Genomic DNA, 19,176 nt, shown 5'->3' on the forward strand with positions numbered 1-19,176 from the left:
GCAGGGAGTAATAGCCAGATGTGTTGACAAGCTTTGGTAGTCTTTCCATGACATCCCTGATTCAAGTCCCTGGCAGCCCAAAAACTTCTTTGGACAACTGCTGAGGTCAAAAAATGCGTGTCGGTCTGTTGTGTTAGGGAGTCACCCATCTCAATCTCTTACTGCTTCTTCAGGTCTGATGACTCAATTGCCTTCCTGAAGCCTTAATTACCTCACCGTGGTTTGGAGAGCACTAAACTTGTTTGATAATGCCAAGTCTTCCCCCCTCTATGAAGAGTGAGCAGTTTCTAGTCTTCATCTTTTGTTGACATCATTTACTTCCCTGTGTAACTCTTGACCTGGTGAGCTAGGTTCTTGACAGGGACACACTTTCTGCAGAGGAGATAACTGTCAGCCCTAACTTCCTGTACAGGCACCAGGCACTCCTTACAAGCAGAGGCCTGCAGAGCTACACCTACAGTCAGGTCTGTTTGGGTGAACAGACATTGCTGCTGCAGCAACTTCAGCACTGCTGGCTAATGAGCTCCACGGCACATGATAACCATAACTTTGGAAGTTCAGACTAAGGCTGGAGAGAAGAAGCCTGTTCTTCCCCACCCCCCCCCCCCCCCCCCCCAACCCTCAGCATTAACTGCTGCTCCTATTTGCTGCTCTCTGGATCTGCTACTCTGTTGGCTTTCCTAAGGAGGGGAGCCTTTCCTGCACCCTCCCTGAGCATCCTTCCTTGCAAACTGCTGCACAAATCGCAGCACTCATTCTAGTGCTCATCCCCACAGAGTTTGCCATAGGCACTGCTGCTGTCACCACCTGACTGAAGCTTTCAGTCTCACCAAAGTGAGGATTTCAGTTTCAGCTCATTGGAATCTGCCACTGCAACACCTATTGCCAGGTCAGTCCTGCTTGCAGGGGCTGCCTGTGGTTTCCTGGCAGGTTCCTGGTCAGTCTCTCAGCTCTTGCTCAGGCTTCCCTGGCTCTGGAAACCTTCTGCAGTGCTTTTTCTACTGCTCAGCCCCACAGAAGTTATCATAGCCACCCACCTCTTTAAATCATATACAAAAATGATCCAATAAGCAAAGTACCATGAGTCATACCAAAGCTGTTACAACCTACATGCCTTACCTTGTAAAGAATATACAGGGTGCAACAGCAAATGAATTATTTTTTAAACTTGTGCTTTAATTGGCTCTGCCATTATGTTTCTGACTATTTTTACTATCATATATTTAGTATAGTATATAGTATATTCCTAAAGTACGTGTGATGCAATTTGATGTGGTTGGGAGCAGGGGTGGAAGGCAGGTGACATAACATCAGAGTGGAGACAATCAAGAGCACCAAGATCTCAGGAACCCAAAGAGAAAGCAATTGAACTTGAAAAGTCATTGAATTCCCTGTCTGGTAAAATGCCCATTTCTTTCAATCAATCAATCAATCAATCAATCAATCACATAATACATTTAAACGAAAGAATAATTAAAACATAACTTAAAAATGCTCCCTATTCAACATAAGATGTGAAATAAAAATAAACTATTTCACTCATTTCTCCACTGCCAACTAATACACCACATTTTTAATGAGCATATGAAATTTGTATCCCACACATTGCTTTTAAGTTCATTTTGCTGGAGCCTGCTTCCAGAGCTGCAGAAGCCCAAGAGAAACACCACACCACAGAATATAGCTGTAAGGAGATAAGCTTTTCTAAAACTATTTATGATACTCTATTGGATAAATTTTATTTGCTTGTATACCTAATATTTACCGCTTTATAACAGTGGTAAATACACACACACAGCTCAAAACAGAAGACTTTTCTATTCACTGTCCCAACCCAGAATATTTATCACTTTCTTTTTGAGTCTGCTGGTATTGCAGCTGACAGCTTTTCACACCTTATGATTTTATAGGTAAGGGAGAAACTAAAAGGATAACTGATACCTTATTAGGCCCTGTCTATGCACAAGGATAACATGTTTTTTTCTTCATTAATATCACATCATGGCTAGTTATAAAGAAACATATGGTTTAAAGTGTCCTTGAACCACAACAAATTCTTGCATTTTTATGATCCACTATAAGAGCAATTTAGTAGTCATTGCCAAAATTCCTGAAATCCTGTGTACTCTAGCTGGTGGTCTGTGAGCCGTCATCCTCAAGGCACTACTAGCAGTCCATGGTCCACTTTTATTAGGCAATGATTTCTTGCCTTAACCAGACTGTATAACAAACTGGAAAAGATTATCAGTTCCATTAAGAAACAAAACTTAAAGATAGGTGAAAACTACATTATATATATATCAATTAAAGGCACTGGAAATGTTAATGTGCTCTATGAGTTTATAGAGGATTTAATACTAAATCTGCTTAAATGAAATATTGAAGTTTTTCATACAAGAACTACAGGGACCCAAGGGAAGGAGAGAAAAGCACTAATAATGTCATTATTTTCTGACATGCAAGACAAGTTGGAGAAACTATAAAGAAATCTTTTTTTTTTTTTTTTCTTTCAGGCCAAAGACCTGTGATCAAGGCAACAGAATACTTTGTTTCTCTTAAAAAGGGCTTTTGTGTAGAGATACACAAGTCATGTAATTTAAAACAATAAAGCTGCATTTTACATGTAGGGAATATAATTAAGCTAAACCCTCATTAGAAAAAGAAAAATCTCAGAAGGAATTCTCTAGGTGATGTCGTATGGCACTGAAGATGATGATGAATAAGTGATGGCGTTTCCACAGAGATGACACTGCCATTCTAGTTGCTTAGTTTTTGTTGCTATTTCCCTGCTGGATCCATTAAAGTGGTATACTGTGAAGAAAATAAAATATCATCCTAATGAGACCAGGTACTCTTTATGTAGTACTAGCAATATGCCTAGTTTTTGTTCCTTTTGTTCCTTAGTTATTGTAAGTTCTCATTTTTTTTTCACAAATGCTAAAAAAAATGTTTTAAAATTGTGACTAAAGATGTGATGCTAAATGTTCCAGATCTCCTTGGCTTTTCTGGTTTCCTATGGAGCTGTTCATTTTCCTCTTCCTCTAAATTTATGAAGGAACTGTATTTAAAAAGAGTAATTTAGTTGGAGGGATTAAATGTGAGGAATTATTTTACCTACGTCCCATGTCTTGTTATGCATCTAAATATTTGTTATGATGAACAGTCCTTAATGAAATTATTTGTAATATCCAGGCTATATATTTTCTTGCTATTAGTGACCACTTTGAGGAGTACAGTATGACTAACCAGTGCTCATTCATTTAAGCTGTATTATACATTTTTTAAGTAAAATAAAAAAGAATATATCAATATAAAGTATTTCTATAGGGTGTATAAATTGTTTCCCTCTGCACTGCACTGCAGGCGTTTCCATCCCCAGTGGGGATGAATAATGACAGGCAATGATGAAAGCTGACAGACAAAATAAGATCATGACAATCATCAGGCTGCTGCTTTCACTGGTAGTGGAGGACACTGGACTCTGAGGGATGGGACTGAGTCTTGAGATGATGTGGTGGGGAAATATTTCATGGCTGTAAGTCACTCTAAGCAACATGATTCCAGAACAACATCTGTAAGGTTTCAGAACATTTTATACCATCTTTGAATAGAATCCATCAGTGTCAGCAGACTCAAAGCTTGCACAACAAGGGAATTGTATTGATAGCTCTGAGACTCTCCGCCACCAAAGACAGGCCTTTGAATTGCTTGTGATTGATAAAAGTCTTAACTCAATCTCTCTGGTTCTTTATTCCTGGGTCACAGGACAAACCTGTAAAGCAGGTTCTTTAGATTAGGTGCTAAAAACAAATGGCAGAGCAGACAGGGTGCTGCCAAGTTACTGCTGTCCTTATGGCACCCTATACACCACAGTATACCCTTTGGGAATCACTGGCACTTGGGCTGCATTTACCTTTGGAGATTTTGCACTTGCTCCTGCAAAACTACAGCTTTAACCAGGGGCATTGGAAGATACCAAATTCTAAATATAAAACTATAATAAATTATAGACTAAATCTAGGTATACATATCAGCAAGATTCTTGCAAATGGAAACTGACATGATTTAATATCCACAGATCTATGAAATAAAGAGAAACAATGGCATATCTGAATCAAATTGTAATATTGATTTTTGTTTTAAAACAAACACAGATCTATTTTCTTAGTATTACATCAGCTACAGACTTTACACTTACATTTAAAGTTAATAGAATACACTTTACTGAAAAAAAGTAAAAAAAAAATACTGTGTGGCCTTCAAAATGACAATAGTTTTTTTCTAATTATCTTTGTTGGGGTTTTTACTAAGCATAAAGTATCTGGATTAAAAGATGACTTAGCAGTCCTTCAAGGCATGGTGGTCATAGATAATGTTTTTTTCTATTTCAACTAAAGTAACAGTTTTGGAATTATAGGGAAGCTGATTAATAGAAGCCTTGGAAAACAGGCAATCAGTTCATGTGCATAGACTTAAACTGAGAGGGGCCAGGTCCCTTGATCTGGCACATTTAGGACTTAGTAATTGCCCAGGTTCCTATTTGGCACTGAACATTGAAAGATCTAATGCAGAAAAAACAGGAGCTCGCCAAATGAGGCAAAATGGGTCTGTTGAACCATACTTGTCAGCAGAGAAATCAGGTGGAACAAACTTCAGATCAGCAGTAATGACAGCATTTGTAAAATTGTAGAACTAATAAGGCTGGTATCTCTGATGAAGGACTAGTGTCCCCCTAGTGTCAGGTGAAATCTTTTCAAGACTAGAAAGAAATGCAGTTTATCTGTTGACACAAACCTTGATTTAGGCAGATCTGTCCCCATGGCAGCTAAGGAGAATGAAATTTGGTGGCAGAAGCAGTCTAATTAAATTTATAGAGGAGTCCTGTGTGAGTGAACACTATATGTGAAGAAATCGAGCCAGCACAAGCTGTACAGACTTGTCACCCATTTTTTGAAACGTTACTGATTTCTGAGAAGAGTTTTCATGTCCCAGTCCGCAGTGTGGTGTTCATCTTTCCAGGAACTACTAACTAGTTTGAAAGTAAGAACAATACATTCAAACTTTGGATTAAAAATTGAAGTTCCAAGCACCTGAGAGTTTCTGTTTTAGGATTAAAACTCAACTGTTTTGTTTTATTAAAAAAAAAAGGAACTGCTAGACGTAATACTTGGATGGCTTCTTATGACACCTAGTGACATCTAATAAAAAAAGAGTATACAATGTGGTTTGCTTGATTTCTTCTGACCTGTGTTGTGATTTAACCCAAATCTGCAGCTAAGCACCACACATTCACTCACTCCTCCACAGTGGGTTTGAAGAGAGAACTCAAAGGCTAAAAGTGTGAATACTCATGGGTTGAGATAAACACAGGTGAAGGTGAAGCAAATGCTGCACATACAAACAAAGCAAAACAATTCAGTGGTTCACATGGCAGGCAGGTGCTCACCCTTCCCCAGGAGAGCAGGGCCCCATCACATGTAATGGTGACGTGCGAAGTCAAGCCCCATCACTCTGAATGCTCCCCCTTTCCTCCTTCTTCCCCCAGCTTTGTATGCTGAGCCTGGTGCCCTGTGCTCAGTTGTGGTCAGCTGTGCCCCCTTAAGGCTCACAGTGCACCTCCAGCCTCCTCACTGGAGGGGCAAGGTGGGTAACAGAAAAGGCCTTGGCTTTGTGTAAGCACTGCTCAGCAAGAACAAAAATATCCCTATGTTAGCTACACTATTTCCAGCATAAATCCAAAACACTGCCCATACTACCAACGATGAGGAAAATTAACTTAATACCAGACAAAGCCACCAGGAGGAGACTGCCAAACTCACTTCCCATTTGCACAGGAAACAGTTTCACTAGTGTGATTCTGGCAATCTGTTTTGGAAACTATCAGTAGGTCTGTCTTAACTGAAACTGACAGAAGTTGCTTAGAAGCATTTCCAGACCATTAATTTGATAGGGAAAATTGGCATTTTGCAAATCACTTTCCCATATATCTGTTAATCCTCTTGAATATAGACTCTTGTGTATAGGCTCTCCTCATATATATTTTCATGGATTTTACATTTTCATACATCTAAAATGTGTGTTTCAAAGAGAAAGAGAGATAGAGAGAACAGTTTTTATATACCTCCTTCAGTTTTACTTAGATAAGACTGAAGAAAGCATTATTAGGGGGAAAAAGTTCAGGTTCTGGAGCCATGCATTCTTGTGTAAGTTATATCATTCATTACTTTAATGTAGTGATACAGAGATGGTTCTTTCTCATCATCATAATTTTTTCCATCTCTTACATTCCACACCTTCAATAACTATCATGCTGGTGTATGGATCCTAAGGCATGATAACTCCGTAGTTAAACTGAAACATTAATTCCAGTGAAAGTTGGTGTTACACATAGACACAACTGGTATTCATCGCAAATTATTGAGCAGACAAAGAGCACAAAACCTAAGAAGCAAGGTTGCCTCAAGGTCTACCTAATGAGGCAACTGTTATTTATTTTCTTCCAGAGACTTGTTGCAGTGGTCATTTGACACATGGAAACAGAACCTGAGTTAACTTAGTTGAGGTAAAATGCAGAACGCACACAAGTGCAAGTCACCATTGCTTCTGTAATATTTGGGAAAGCTTCTGGGAATTAGACCAGGAAGGCAAAGGCCAAATGTGTTCCTGTCACACTGCAGGTGTAGAGAAGGTTAAAATCTAATGTGATGACGAGGAAAGATGAGGCAAGGTGAAAACAACCTTCTAGATCCTGAGAGAGAAGATGGAAAACACTTTTGAAGAGGTCAAGGACATGAAAATAAAATCTTGCTTTGAATAAAATTCCTTTTTTGCACGGGAAATGGATGATCAATTAACACTGTGTGTTTGTATTTGGTTTCTGTTGCCTGATTTGTAAATCATGCTTGCAATGTGATTCTCTTCCTTTTGGTGGAGAAATCAAAGCCTCTTTCATAACTCTGGGAGAGAACATAGTGTTTCTCTTAAAGCAGACTCACTGCTGTAAGCTGTCTAAAGAACCTGTCATAATACTCTGTAACAAAGACATGGCTGAATCACTAAACATAATAAAGAGCAAGAGCAAACTTATCATTCCTGGAAACGAATGATCTATTTTCTATTAATTCTATTTCTCATTAACTCTAGTATGTGATAGATAAACAGCCTTTACTTTTTCTTTAAGACAAGAAAGGCTACTCTAAGTAGCTTTTCATTTTGAAACTATGACAGACAGAAAACATCCTACTGGGTATTGATTTTATTGGATGGCACGACTAAAACCTACTTTCAGATGGAAGGAAGGAATGTGAGCTTGGAGTCACATGCAGGGGCTGTTTGACAGAATGACGCGATGGATACGTCCTTTTGTTGCCATGGTGATGGCTCATCTGCTTATATGTCCAAGAAATAGGGCTTTTCATTTTTTCCTCTAAGAAGAAAAACTGCTAACTCATAATAACAAAGTGATTTGTTTCTGCACTAAGACATAGCTAATGCAAATATCATTGCCCAGTTTTAATTTTTACATGAAATTAATATCCTAGAGCAAATAATATGAACAAATAAATTTCCCATCCTCTACCTACTTACTCCCATAGAATTTTTCAGCACAGCAACTGTTTACCTCTTTTGTGAACCTCCAATATATCTACAACAAATTGGATTTCTGGAACAACTGACACAAGCTCCCAGAATGCTGTGGTAACTTTAATAAATTTGTTTCAAAGTGGCATTTAATTTTATTTTTTTTTTTACTCAAGCCATCCAGATGTTAGAGCTGAACAGATTTTACTAGCATTTTCTATCAATTGTTTCCTGAATATTTAAGTGAATTCTGTTCAGCTGCGATCATATTCTATTTCTCTTTATTTCCTCAAGTGCCCTCTGACCAGTCTCTATTAGTGGGAACGTTTACAAGAAGCTCATACAGAAATGCACATACAGGAGCTGAAACTCCTGAAAATAACTTTTTTTTTTTTTAATGTACACAGGGAATATTTTTGTTAGCATTGCTTGCATTCACAATCCAGGATGAGCAACACCAAGATGTAACTAATCAGATCAATTTCATGTGTCAACTAAAAGTAGCTATTTGATAATACTTGATATCTTAACTATGTGATTTGAGATACAGCACTATTTTTCCTTTAGCAGTAAAAAACCAGTAGAGTATTAAACAAAAAAAAAGGCAAAGGAAATCATGTTCTGTCTGCAACAGTTCCAAATGAAAAATTAAATTCTCAGTTAAGATTAATTGCAGATACATCAGTCATGCCTTAATCAATGTAGCTTTCATTTCATTGTAGTAATCCTCATGCTGTGTCAGAAACCCAAATAAAATAAATATCAAGAGCAACCTGATATGGAAAGCATTACAGAAATTACAGATGTATCTGTGAGGCATTGAAGTCATCCTCTCATTCAACTCATTCAAAATCAGAATGCATGACCATGTTATTTTATCAAATGCAGTAGGGGCTCAATGGCCTCCAGAAAGTATTGTTGTAGGTTACAATAACAGTAATTGCAGTGTGACACTTATTTCCATGTGATACTTATTTCCAGATGTCCCCTTGATAAGTTTGCCAGATAGAAAAGCCAAAAAATCTAAAAATACATTTTAGTTGGCATGCAGCACAGATCTGCAGGTACCTGTTGAAGAATAAGCCTGTTTGCTTTGAATTAATTGTGATATTTGTTTTGAATGGTTTTCCTCCCAGGTATATTGCATTACAGAGTATATTATAAATTCCTTAGTTAGAGCAGTGCAGAGCTGTATATTTTGAATAGCAATAGTCTTTCCTGATATAAGAGGAATTACTTTTTTTTCAAAGAAAAATAGAATGCATGAGTTTTCACAAATGCCTGTGAGCACAAACTTACAAATAATCATCTAAAGTCCAGAGATGCATCCTTATGTGTCTTCTACAGATGGTCCATTTTATTACAATGATGGTTTTGAGGTTGCAAAAAATACAACAATTTTCTGCAAGTAGTAATGGTGATAATCTACACAAGGAAGCAAGGACTAAAACTCGTAGAAGTAATCACTGATATTCTACCAGAGCCATTCCCACTACAAAATATTTGTACAAATTCTGTGATGTGGCAAGTTCTCCAAGGTGTTAGATAGGATCTCAGCCTCTCTTCCTACTTTATAAATTATGTTTATGCTAATTAAAAATTCCTGTTTTTAAACAGGGAAAAAATTAAAATAAATTTGGGGTTTGTTTTCATGCAAATTTTTTCACCACATATTTTTAAATATTAGTATAAGATTGATAATACAAGTAGGCTAATAATAAAAGTATGCTGAATGCATGCTTCCTTTTTTTTTTTTTTTCCCAGTAATAAAACAAATTAGCCACAGGTAAACTAACCATCTGCTTTATGCCTGGGCAACTATTTCCTACACTGCAGCTCCTATAAACTCATCCATGTTAACTCCACACTAGCAAATAGCCAAATTGAAGTAAACAAATTTTAAGGCTTAAAGGTCCCTTGCTATCCAAACTGTCTGTCTCACACAGGTCTAGGACCTTGCCAATACTTTTCTGCAGTCCATATCCAGTCACCCTTGCGTGCCATCACTGTCTGGCTAAATTTCAGCTGTTAATCTGAAAGCCAAGCCTCTGATCTGGCGAGGAAGCTCTGCTAAGCACACAAAACACTGACACCCTCACCTTGGCACTGACGTTAGCAGACGCGCACCAGGGACACTCTCTATGGTATCGCTTCCCAGTGCTGAGAGATCTGTGCCTGGCTCCCAGCAGTGACATTTCTGTTTCTAATCTAGCCTCAGATCCTGCTTTAGCCAAGGTGACGTCGGTCACAGCTGGCTCATCAGAGTGCCTCTGGGCTGCAGCAGCAGGTGCTCTGCTCGGCCTGCCATGTTTTGCCTGAAAGAATATGCTGAACCTTAATTGAAAATTACCTTCCTGTAACAGACAGAACTTGCCCATTTTTCTGTGATCCTCATTCTCTTAAGTACACACACACACCCTGCCCCCACAGAAAATATTAGTAATTAAGATATGCCTGGCCAGTGTCTTTGATCAGTCTGAAACCCACTTCTCCTTGGACCATGTTCCACACTTGCTGCTTCTCTTCAGCAAGTGCTTCTGGATGTGCTCTGTCCTTTGCTTTTTGGGTAATGTGCACCTGCTACAGCACTCTGCAAAAGAACCAATTGGTCAATGATTTGTCAATGATTGGCTAATGATTTTAGCTTCCTGATAGTCTCCCACTGCATGCAGGTAGGGAATGTACCAGGCACCACACACGAGCCTTTTGCAGCTGTCTTGCTGAAGAAGGGCGAAGACCTGGTGCAGAATCATGGCATTGCTAGCTGAAGCCCAGGTGTTTGGCTGGACAGGGGAACCAGGCACCTGGGAATGGGGAGGTGCTGTTTAAGGACAGCTGCCTGGCAGCTGGATGCCAAAGAAGGCCTGGCCCTAAGTCCTTAGAGGGGATATTTTGCTGTTCTTCTAATTGCCACAGTGGCAGGAGATCCTGGCAGGCGGGACACTTCACCTAATGGTGACCATGTGCTTCTGGCTTGGGTTGTGCAGGGACAACTTGGAGCCACACAGCCAAGGCATCAACTGCTGTCTGTAGAGGTGATGACACAAAGTGGTAGGAAACTTACATAGATAATAGCAAAAATGTATATTCTATTTTATATAGAAAGTGTCATTAATCACCTGCACTGTGACTGAATTTGACCTCTTCTGCTACCTCAGTGTTGCTTTGATATTAAAGCAAGGGATGTTTCAAAATAAAACAATTGCAGAGCATTCCTTCCTACTGTGTTTTATTACATTGTTTCCTGCAGTTTCTTTGTGTTTCACCTTATGACTGAAAATATATTAGCTATAAATAAGTTTTTGTGAGATCTTATCAACGTTTGGTTCCTTGAGAGGGGCAAACTCATCAAACCTTACTATTGTCGTAAGTATCACAAATCTGGAAGCAAATATATGCAGTTACAGGCAGACTGATGGTGGCAACATTTTCTATGGCCTCTGAAAAGAGCTCTAGCAATTTAGATAGCTGGGATCTTTCCAGCGCTCCTTTGAAATTAGCTTCCTGGAATTAAAAACTATTATACAATATAATTGCTATCCATTAGATAAAAGTGCATTCTGAAATCAAAATAACTCATCCCTGGACTGAAACAGAGAGAGCTGCATGATTAATTCTGAGAAGCACATTTCATTTTTAAAGTAACTTCTAGAAAACACAAACGGAACTATTTAAACTTTTTTTAAATTATTTTTTTCCATATAACTTTAAGGAAAAGAAAAAAAAAAGTCATTCCTATGTTTATTACTTGAATTTAGCTAGTTTTCTTAGGGAATTAAAAGCAGAAAATTTTGAATCTTGTATTTAAAATTAGCCAAGTAATTTATCACTAAACATTTTTAGTATAACTCAAATAATCTTATATGACAACATTTCTTGTGTTACATTAAAAACTAGAATTAAATACCAATCCAAATTGCATGCACATTGCCCTCTTTGTTCTAGTCTATATATCACACTATGCTGGAAATGTGGGCTACAAGTTTTATAATTGCACACTGGCCTAATACATTAAAACAACAAAAATCACTTGAATTAAAATAGGGAACAGAATGCAACTTATATGACAAGTTTATTAGAATTGAGTTTCAAATGTAAATTTACAGAAAATTTCTCAAGTCCAGTAAACAAAGTTGCTCTCAGAGATATGTCTCTACCCTTTTCTAGATTAGGAATACTCAATTTATGCAGAGTCTATAAAATCCAAGAAGCTTTTAAAAAATCATGTGTTTTCATGTAATCACAGTGGTGTTCCAGTAAGCCAGAATTTTTCACTACTCAAGAATTTGACAAACCTATACCTCAGTTTTCACATGAAACAGCTTAGAATCCTGTATATTATTCTAAGGATTCAGAAAATAAATAAAAAATCATAGCTGATCTTGTGACCTGTTACAGTGTGACAGGAAGATGGATGGTCAATTATGTGCAAGAGCAACTAGGATTTCAAAAATTAAAATTTTAGGCTAATGTTAAAGTTTTAAATTTTAGTTTATTTTGTAAAGTTCTGAGTAAGTTTTGGATAGCTTATATGATATCTTTTGTGACATATATTAACATTTTTTAATGATCTATTAACATCTTTTGGATACTTACAGTTAAATGGATATTTTCAAATGTATGCTTTAGAGAAAAACTATGGGACAATGATATGCACCTTTGTTTAAGTACGCTGCAGAATTCATTGGTATGGAACAAAAAGAAAAAACAAAGAAAAAAAAGCTTTTCATTTAATACCAATAGGTCTAAGATCCATTCTGTTTGTGGGGTTGGCTTAGAAAAGTTTAAACTTCCAAATTCCTTATACTTTGCATGTCTGCAGCCTTGATTAAGTCAATTTACAGTGCAAGAATCTGAGTTTAATGCTTACTGCATTGTGTGAGTAGATACACATTTGTCAGGTAAAAGAATGACTGCCCATGAGTCACATCATAATTTCATGTGCAGTTCCATACCGGAGAGGCTGCACTTGTGGGCATTTGCCAGAACAACTGACTCAGCACGTGGCTTACTCCCCTGTTATTTCTGTAAAGGTCCTACGCAAGAGCTTGGAGGCTTCTCGTCTGCAAGAGGCACTGGACACAATTATCCATGGGAATTTGAGTGGATGAAAGTAGTGTGGAGTGCTTCCCGTAAAGGAAAAATAAAAGGGCTTAGAAAATTATCTGAGAGTTTGCTTAAGGCTAGGAAAAAATTATGCTGCCTCATGAATACAGGTAGCTGGATCTTAGTTCTCAAGAATTAACCCAAAATTGTATATCTTAAGAAGGTTACACTGCCCCCATAACAGAATTAAACTTTGTCAAAACCAGACTGAACAAAATGCTAATTTTTTATTCATTAAGGCATCCTGACTCTGGTTTATTTTGTTTTTAATGATTTCTTCAGTTCCTCTGTTTTTAAATCTATTTCTTTTAAATGTGGGGTTTTTAGGATTGCAAAAGTTTAGCCAATGTTTTTTATGCATATTTGACATGACTGTGCATTATTAGGTTAATTTGGTTTAAATTTTCAGAACAATAATTTGGGGACAATTTAAAAGCAATCAAAATACTGAAACTTTTCGAAACAATTCCTAATCCTGAAATGGTTATGTAAGTACAGATAGAATTGTCCGGTGTTGTATGCTGCTGTAAAATTCTGAATGATGTTATTAAACCAAATCCACAAGATTAGCTTATTCTACTGGCACATCCATTTTCTCTGCTGGTTGCCACTAAAGACACTTGCCATGTGGAGTCCTGAAGTACCCTCATGCTTCTGCAGTCAGACTTCTGGGTTTGACTTGCAATAAATCCTTCCTAAAAAAGGAATTTAGCCAGCTGTCCCTAGTTGCTGTTCTAGATTTGTACAAAAAGTTGTACAGATATGTACAAAAGGAGTGCATGTAGTCATCAGTGTATGCTTATCCACGTGTTGGAAGTGATGTATGAGCCAGCTGAACCGAAGCCTTTCCTCCAGGTCTTCCAGCTGGCATGCACTCACGATGCCCTAAAAGCCTTAGAGAATCTATAGGGTCAACAATCAAAATGAGTAAATTTTGTTGTACAATTGTCTCTATTTTAAGTATTAAAAACATTTAGGGTGGGAAAAAATAAGATTAGAAAATTATCTAATGGGAAAAAAGCCCTGCTCACTTGGAAAAATTAGCTTCTGTGTTTATTTTTATGAAAATATGTTTTTGGAATATGTGACCTTATTCTTAGGTCACCATTTCAGTGGTAGTATTTTTTTTAGTGGATTTTAATAGACAAATTATCCTCAGTACTAATAGAAATAAAAATATCAGTAAAAATATTATACCTGCAGTTCATTTACTGTACTTTCTTCACACTACCTGATCCTACCTAGGATTACTTGCAAATAATAGAGGAAAAGACTGACAGAGTGGAGGTGTTAAATAATAGTTGGGTGATTTATCCTCCCAACTATTCACATGCTATTTTTGCATTCAAGTGATAGAGGAATACTGAAGCTTATTGAAGATTCTTGTGCTGTTGAGCATGAGAGAAGTACATGGAGACTGCTTTTGCTGGTTTTCAAATATGTGCTTGACTATTCACCTAATTTCCTCTTGATTATGGTATTTGGTGATTTTCATTTAGACTTACAGGAGAATATCTGTCTTATTTGGAAAAGTCTTTATTTTAAAGATAATCAAAAATATGAATATAAATATTGCATGAAAATGGAAGGCAAATTAAAGTACTTTATTATTATTATTTGAAATCACATTTTTATTTAATGCCATTCTCAGCTTTTTCTGTGCTTGATTCATGGCTTGTGAAGGATTAAGGCTGGCAATACCAACTTTCAAAGTAATCCAGGGAAACAACTCCAGTCTATTTCTTTTAATTCTGAATAAGTCACACTCTTGTTCCAGGAAGAAAATCAAATTCATGGTGTGGACTTGAGTGGGAAAAATTTATCCTATATTATTTGCAAGTAAAGCATACATGTGTTTGATGGCTGGTTAAAGGAACGGTTTGTGCTGCTTCTGTCATTTATTACAGAGGTATAACCACGCTGGGAGTATAATTCCTGTTGCCATGGAGTAGCAATGCATATCAATGTTAGACAAATTTTAGGATATGAAATGAAAAATATACTTGGCTAGCTCTAAAACAGAGAAGGGGCATTTAAGCAGAAAGAACATAATAACTCAGTCTTGAATTTGCACAAAACTTACCTTTCATTCAGAGTGCATCCTTAAAAAAAAACAAACAGTGATGTCCTGATGATGCATTTCATCTAAATGAGATCACAATGTCCTCTAATTTTCTATAATAAAATTGAACTAATATTGACTATCACAAGTGCATAAAATTCACTGGTAACACTTGAAAAGTTCAGATGTCCAGTTCAAACACCAACCAATTCACACTGTCTTTACCAGCAAGATATGCTGACATAAATGTGAGAGAAAAATTTTTAACAGAAGGAGTGATGTTGTTTTAGTATAAATTACTTACATTCTATTTCATTTTATCACCAGAGTTAAAAATACTTTTTTTTTTAGAAGCAGCAAACTCAGAAAATTCTAGATTTCAATGTCTGAAAGTTTAAAAAAATTACTGCCAATTCAATTCATTTTCTGTTGCTGCAAGCTTTGAAAATAAGAAAAAACTTCACAGAACCTACCGTCACAACTCAGTTGAAATCCATTAATACCTTGATCCCTGGTATTAGCAACTGTGCTTTCTGTTGCCTAGGGAAGAAAAATTAAGGACTAGTGGGCAGTAAAATGAAGCAGTAATGGCTTTTATCACTGCGGTCCATTCCCACCAGATCTTCCTAAACACCAGCAAAACCTTCCAGAGACGTTTCCCTCTTGCAGTACTTGTGTGTGGTGCTGCTGCCAGCACCAATGCCAGCACAGCTAAGCATCACATCAGGAGGGGAGTGGGAAGTTTGCCCTGGAGTGGGAAGCTTGCTCTGCCTGCAGAGTAGCCCCTGTGTTGGTCTAGAGCTAGCAGAGAGAAATATACAGAAAATCAGGCTAAGAGAAAAGGAAGACCCCACTGCAGGGTGATTTAGAAGATAGTAGCCATTCATTCTCACACATACAGACACAAATTTTCTGTTAGCATCTCCACCACCTAGAAAACATGATGGTTAAATGAAATTTTAAAAAAAGTAGGATAACAAGGGAAACGCAAATCCAATGGTTCGGTATAGCTCACTTTGTTGACATTTGGTGTTGACAAAACAAATATAATTCATATGATTTTCAAAGGCTTTAGTCATTCCCTATGACTGTTACATTCCTTACTGAATGCAAACTTAATTTTCATAGCTGCCTACAATTATGTATGTGCAGCTGTATCCAAACATATTTGGAATGTATTATTAGGATTCTCCTCTAATGTTTTTGGGTTTTTTTCCAAAATAGAAGAAGAACTGAAACCAAGAATGTCATAAAAAGCTGATAAACAGTTTTTCTCAGCATTATGGACCACTGTCCAAAGGTTGTAGTGCTGAAGAATGAAACCAAAAAATAAAGTGATGAGGCTGAAACTGAACCCCATTTTTAAGAATGCTTTCATGTGGCTACATCCACTACTCCTAATTTCCTTATTTGTGTATTTTTGCAATGAATGGAATGTTTTTCAATCCATCTGTCCACACTGGCATCATCCTGCCTTTAATGATGATTAGATGGTGAGTTGGCACTACCTAATATTCATCTTTTGATGTGACCCTGCACTGCAGTTATTCAGGAGAACATTCAACAGTCTCTTGGCTTGTCTTCCTGAATAGACATACTTATCTATAAAAAACAGTGAGTTTGTTTTGGTTTTTTTGTTGTTGTTGTTGTTTTTGCTTCTTTTTTTTTTTTAGTTAGGGTATTGGTTTTGACCAGTAGGATATTGCCAGCAATATCCTAAATAAGAAGAGCATGAAAAAATATTTTTTGAAAGCTATACTGGAGATTTCATCATATTTTATTTCATGTTTAAATAGAAATGTTGTATAAGATTGATTGTGTCTCTTGATTACTGCTTTCCTGGGCATCAGCATTCTAGGAGTATGTGAATCAAATGCAAGTTCTGCCTAGAAGACATAATCCAGAAACAATTTAAGAAGGAAGTAGGAGTCCTGTTTAGGACCAGTCTGACTGCCTGGCCCAGCTAACTGCAGACATCTGTCTAACAGACATTCAGGTCTGTTTGGGATGACAAAACACCTGTCCTCTGCGTCCATGTTTCATGGACCTTCCATGACAAAAAATATCCCAATGAACATAAGATTTTCTGCTATGGGCTGCTGTGTTTCACATGCTGTTTCCCATAGGATGAGGGAGCAACAGTTCCACTACTGCTGTCAGATATGCTGTTAAGGATCAAAAGAGAAGAATGTTATAAACAAATTTAAACAAACAGAAACTGCACCCATGTTGGTCCTTTGCTTCCGTCTTGGAGATTTTTGGTGGCTTTATAGCTTTACAACTTTACAGTTTCTTTATGGCTTTGTCATCTCAACAAATAGGAGCATAACTGTAATTCAGAAGTATTGAGAAAGGATGAGTGTTAAAAGACAAAGAAGGACTAGATTGTAGATTCTTCACATGTAGCCACATAAATGACTTGAATCTTGTAATAAATAAGTATTTTCTACAATACTTAAATGGTTTGTACTTCAAGTGTTAATTTAATTGTAACTGAATTAGGAATAACTTGCACTTTTAAAATAGGCCAATAAAACAGTAGTTAGGCTAAAAGTAAAATCTTGATTTATTTATAAGACAGGCTCCTTTTTTCCCCTAACAGTCTTTTGATGGTAACATCAGGGGTGATTTCTTACTAACTATTCTTTTTTTGCTGAGCTCCTCTTGAAACAAGGTCTATTTTCTTTCTTTAAAATATTTGGGAACAGACAGTTATTGTCAGATGCTTCAATACTTAGTGTTGCCTATTCTGAATTTGATTTCCATTCCTGACACAGCCCATAGGAGACTTCAAGTGCAACCCTTATTCTAGCTGCTGTTTAATTCCTCCCTCAGCACAGAAGCTGGGTTCTTGACATGTGTGGAAAAAGATAAGGGATAAATGGGATTAATGAGGACTTAAAAGAAAAATAATTACTATAAAGGTTATAAATCAAAATTTATATTTAAAGAATAGAACCCCTTGGGAGGTTCATGCTGTAAAATTGTATGCTTGTATTAAGTCGGAGATATTTCAGAATGACTAGTACTAAAACTATTATATTTCATTTGTCTGTAAAATGGTATTTAATTGATAACAAACTACTATTTAAAAATAAAAGTGGTTATAATAGATGACAATAGGACAGGGACATTTCAGAGTCAAGAGCACTATGGCATATGTTCACTGGTATGAACAGGTAGAAAAGGGACAGCCAGGCTGATAGCATGGTCAGAGACAAGGAAGGAAAACATGTTACCTGGGATTGAGAAGAGAAGGGATTGTTTTTGGAGGGAGACATTTTTCTAACAGTTATTCTGAAAAAATTGCATCAACATCAAAATTGGTTGGGAGAGATGACAATTTTGAACATAAATATTAATGAAACAGTTAATATTTCTTCTTTCAAGCAAGGTGAAGTTTATGGTAAGAGAGATATTGCATGTTAATAAACTATTAGGAAATGCTAGAATAGAGTGAGAAAATTATTTGCATATTAGCTATTCAGCCAGTCTGAAACAGAAGTTTGGGGGTCTAAGTGATCTGTAGTTGTTTAATGTGCCTATAGTAGCTGTGTTTCTTTATTCTGGATGTGAACATCTTGAAACTTGAATATAATACATGGGGGAAATGTATTTTTACATGAGTTGAGATTTGTAAAGCATGTATATGTAGTCCACAGGTCTACACAATATTTTTATGTAACTGTATCACAAAGGGCTTAATGAGGTTTTTCCATGTTAATTTTTAAGCATCTGATATTGTATGACTAAAAAGTAAACAGAATCTTCTTTCTGTGAATCAGTGCAATTACTTCTTTGGGTTCATGTAGGCAGTGCTCTGTGGCAGAACATTTCACAGCCTAGATTGTATGGAAAAATACTTTGGTCTGAGACACACCTGATAATACCATTGTATTTCTCTGACTTTTATAAGGTAGCTGAATATTTGTATATATTGAAGAAGAGTATATACTTTAGTATAAAAACTTCTAGAATCTGGAAACAAACATGCAAAGTAAAATTCTTGGTGCAATTAAATGAAATCCGTGAGCACACATGCAATACAAGCAGAAAGAATAAAGGCAAGTAGACTTCATGTCTCTAAATCTCTTAAATTTGGTACAATTTTCTGCTAAATAATTGTTAATACTGAAGCTACATAAAAGACTTCTGAATTTTTTGTATTTGTTTATAAAAATGACAAAGCACAGAAAGAGGTTAGCTGGATAAGGTTAATTTTGCAGATCATTAGCAGGCAGATTGACATTCTCCAACAACCTGGACATCTGACAGTCAGGGAATTTCGCAGAAACAAAGTATATATCGCTTGTGTAATAGTGTAAAATGGCTAATTTTTAGATACATGAACTCTAATATACCAAAATCCTCAGCTGACATGAATCAGTGAAGTTGTACTGGTTTATGTGAGATCAAACAGACACAGT

General features: G+C 36.7%; 1 long non-coding RNA gene across 1 annotated transcript in view; it reads right to left on the bottom strand.

Moving 5' to 3' along the window:
* Nucleotides 1-15,402, bottom strand: part of LOC135300007 (uncharacterized) — a 105,097-nt gene extending 89,695 nt beyond the window's left edge. The window contains exon 1 of the long non-coding RNA XR_010361866.1: nucleotides 15,223-15,402. This is a non-coding gene — a long non-coding RNA (uncharacterized LOC135300007). The remainder of the gene's footprint in view (nucleotides 1-15,222) is intronic.
* Nucleotides 15,403-19,176: the final 3,774 nt, after the last annotated feature.

Source organism: Passer domesticus, chromosome 4, assembly GCF_036417665.1.
Source record: "Passer domesticus isolate bPasDom1 chromosome 4, bPasDom1.hap1, whole genome shotgun sequence".
In the NCBI taxonomy this organism is placed as follows: Eukaryota; Metazoa; Chordata; class Aves; order Passeriformes; family Passeridae; genus Passer; species Passer domesticus.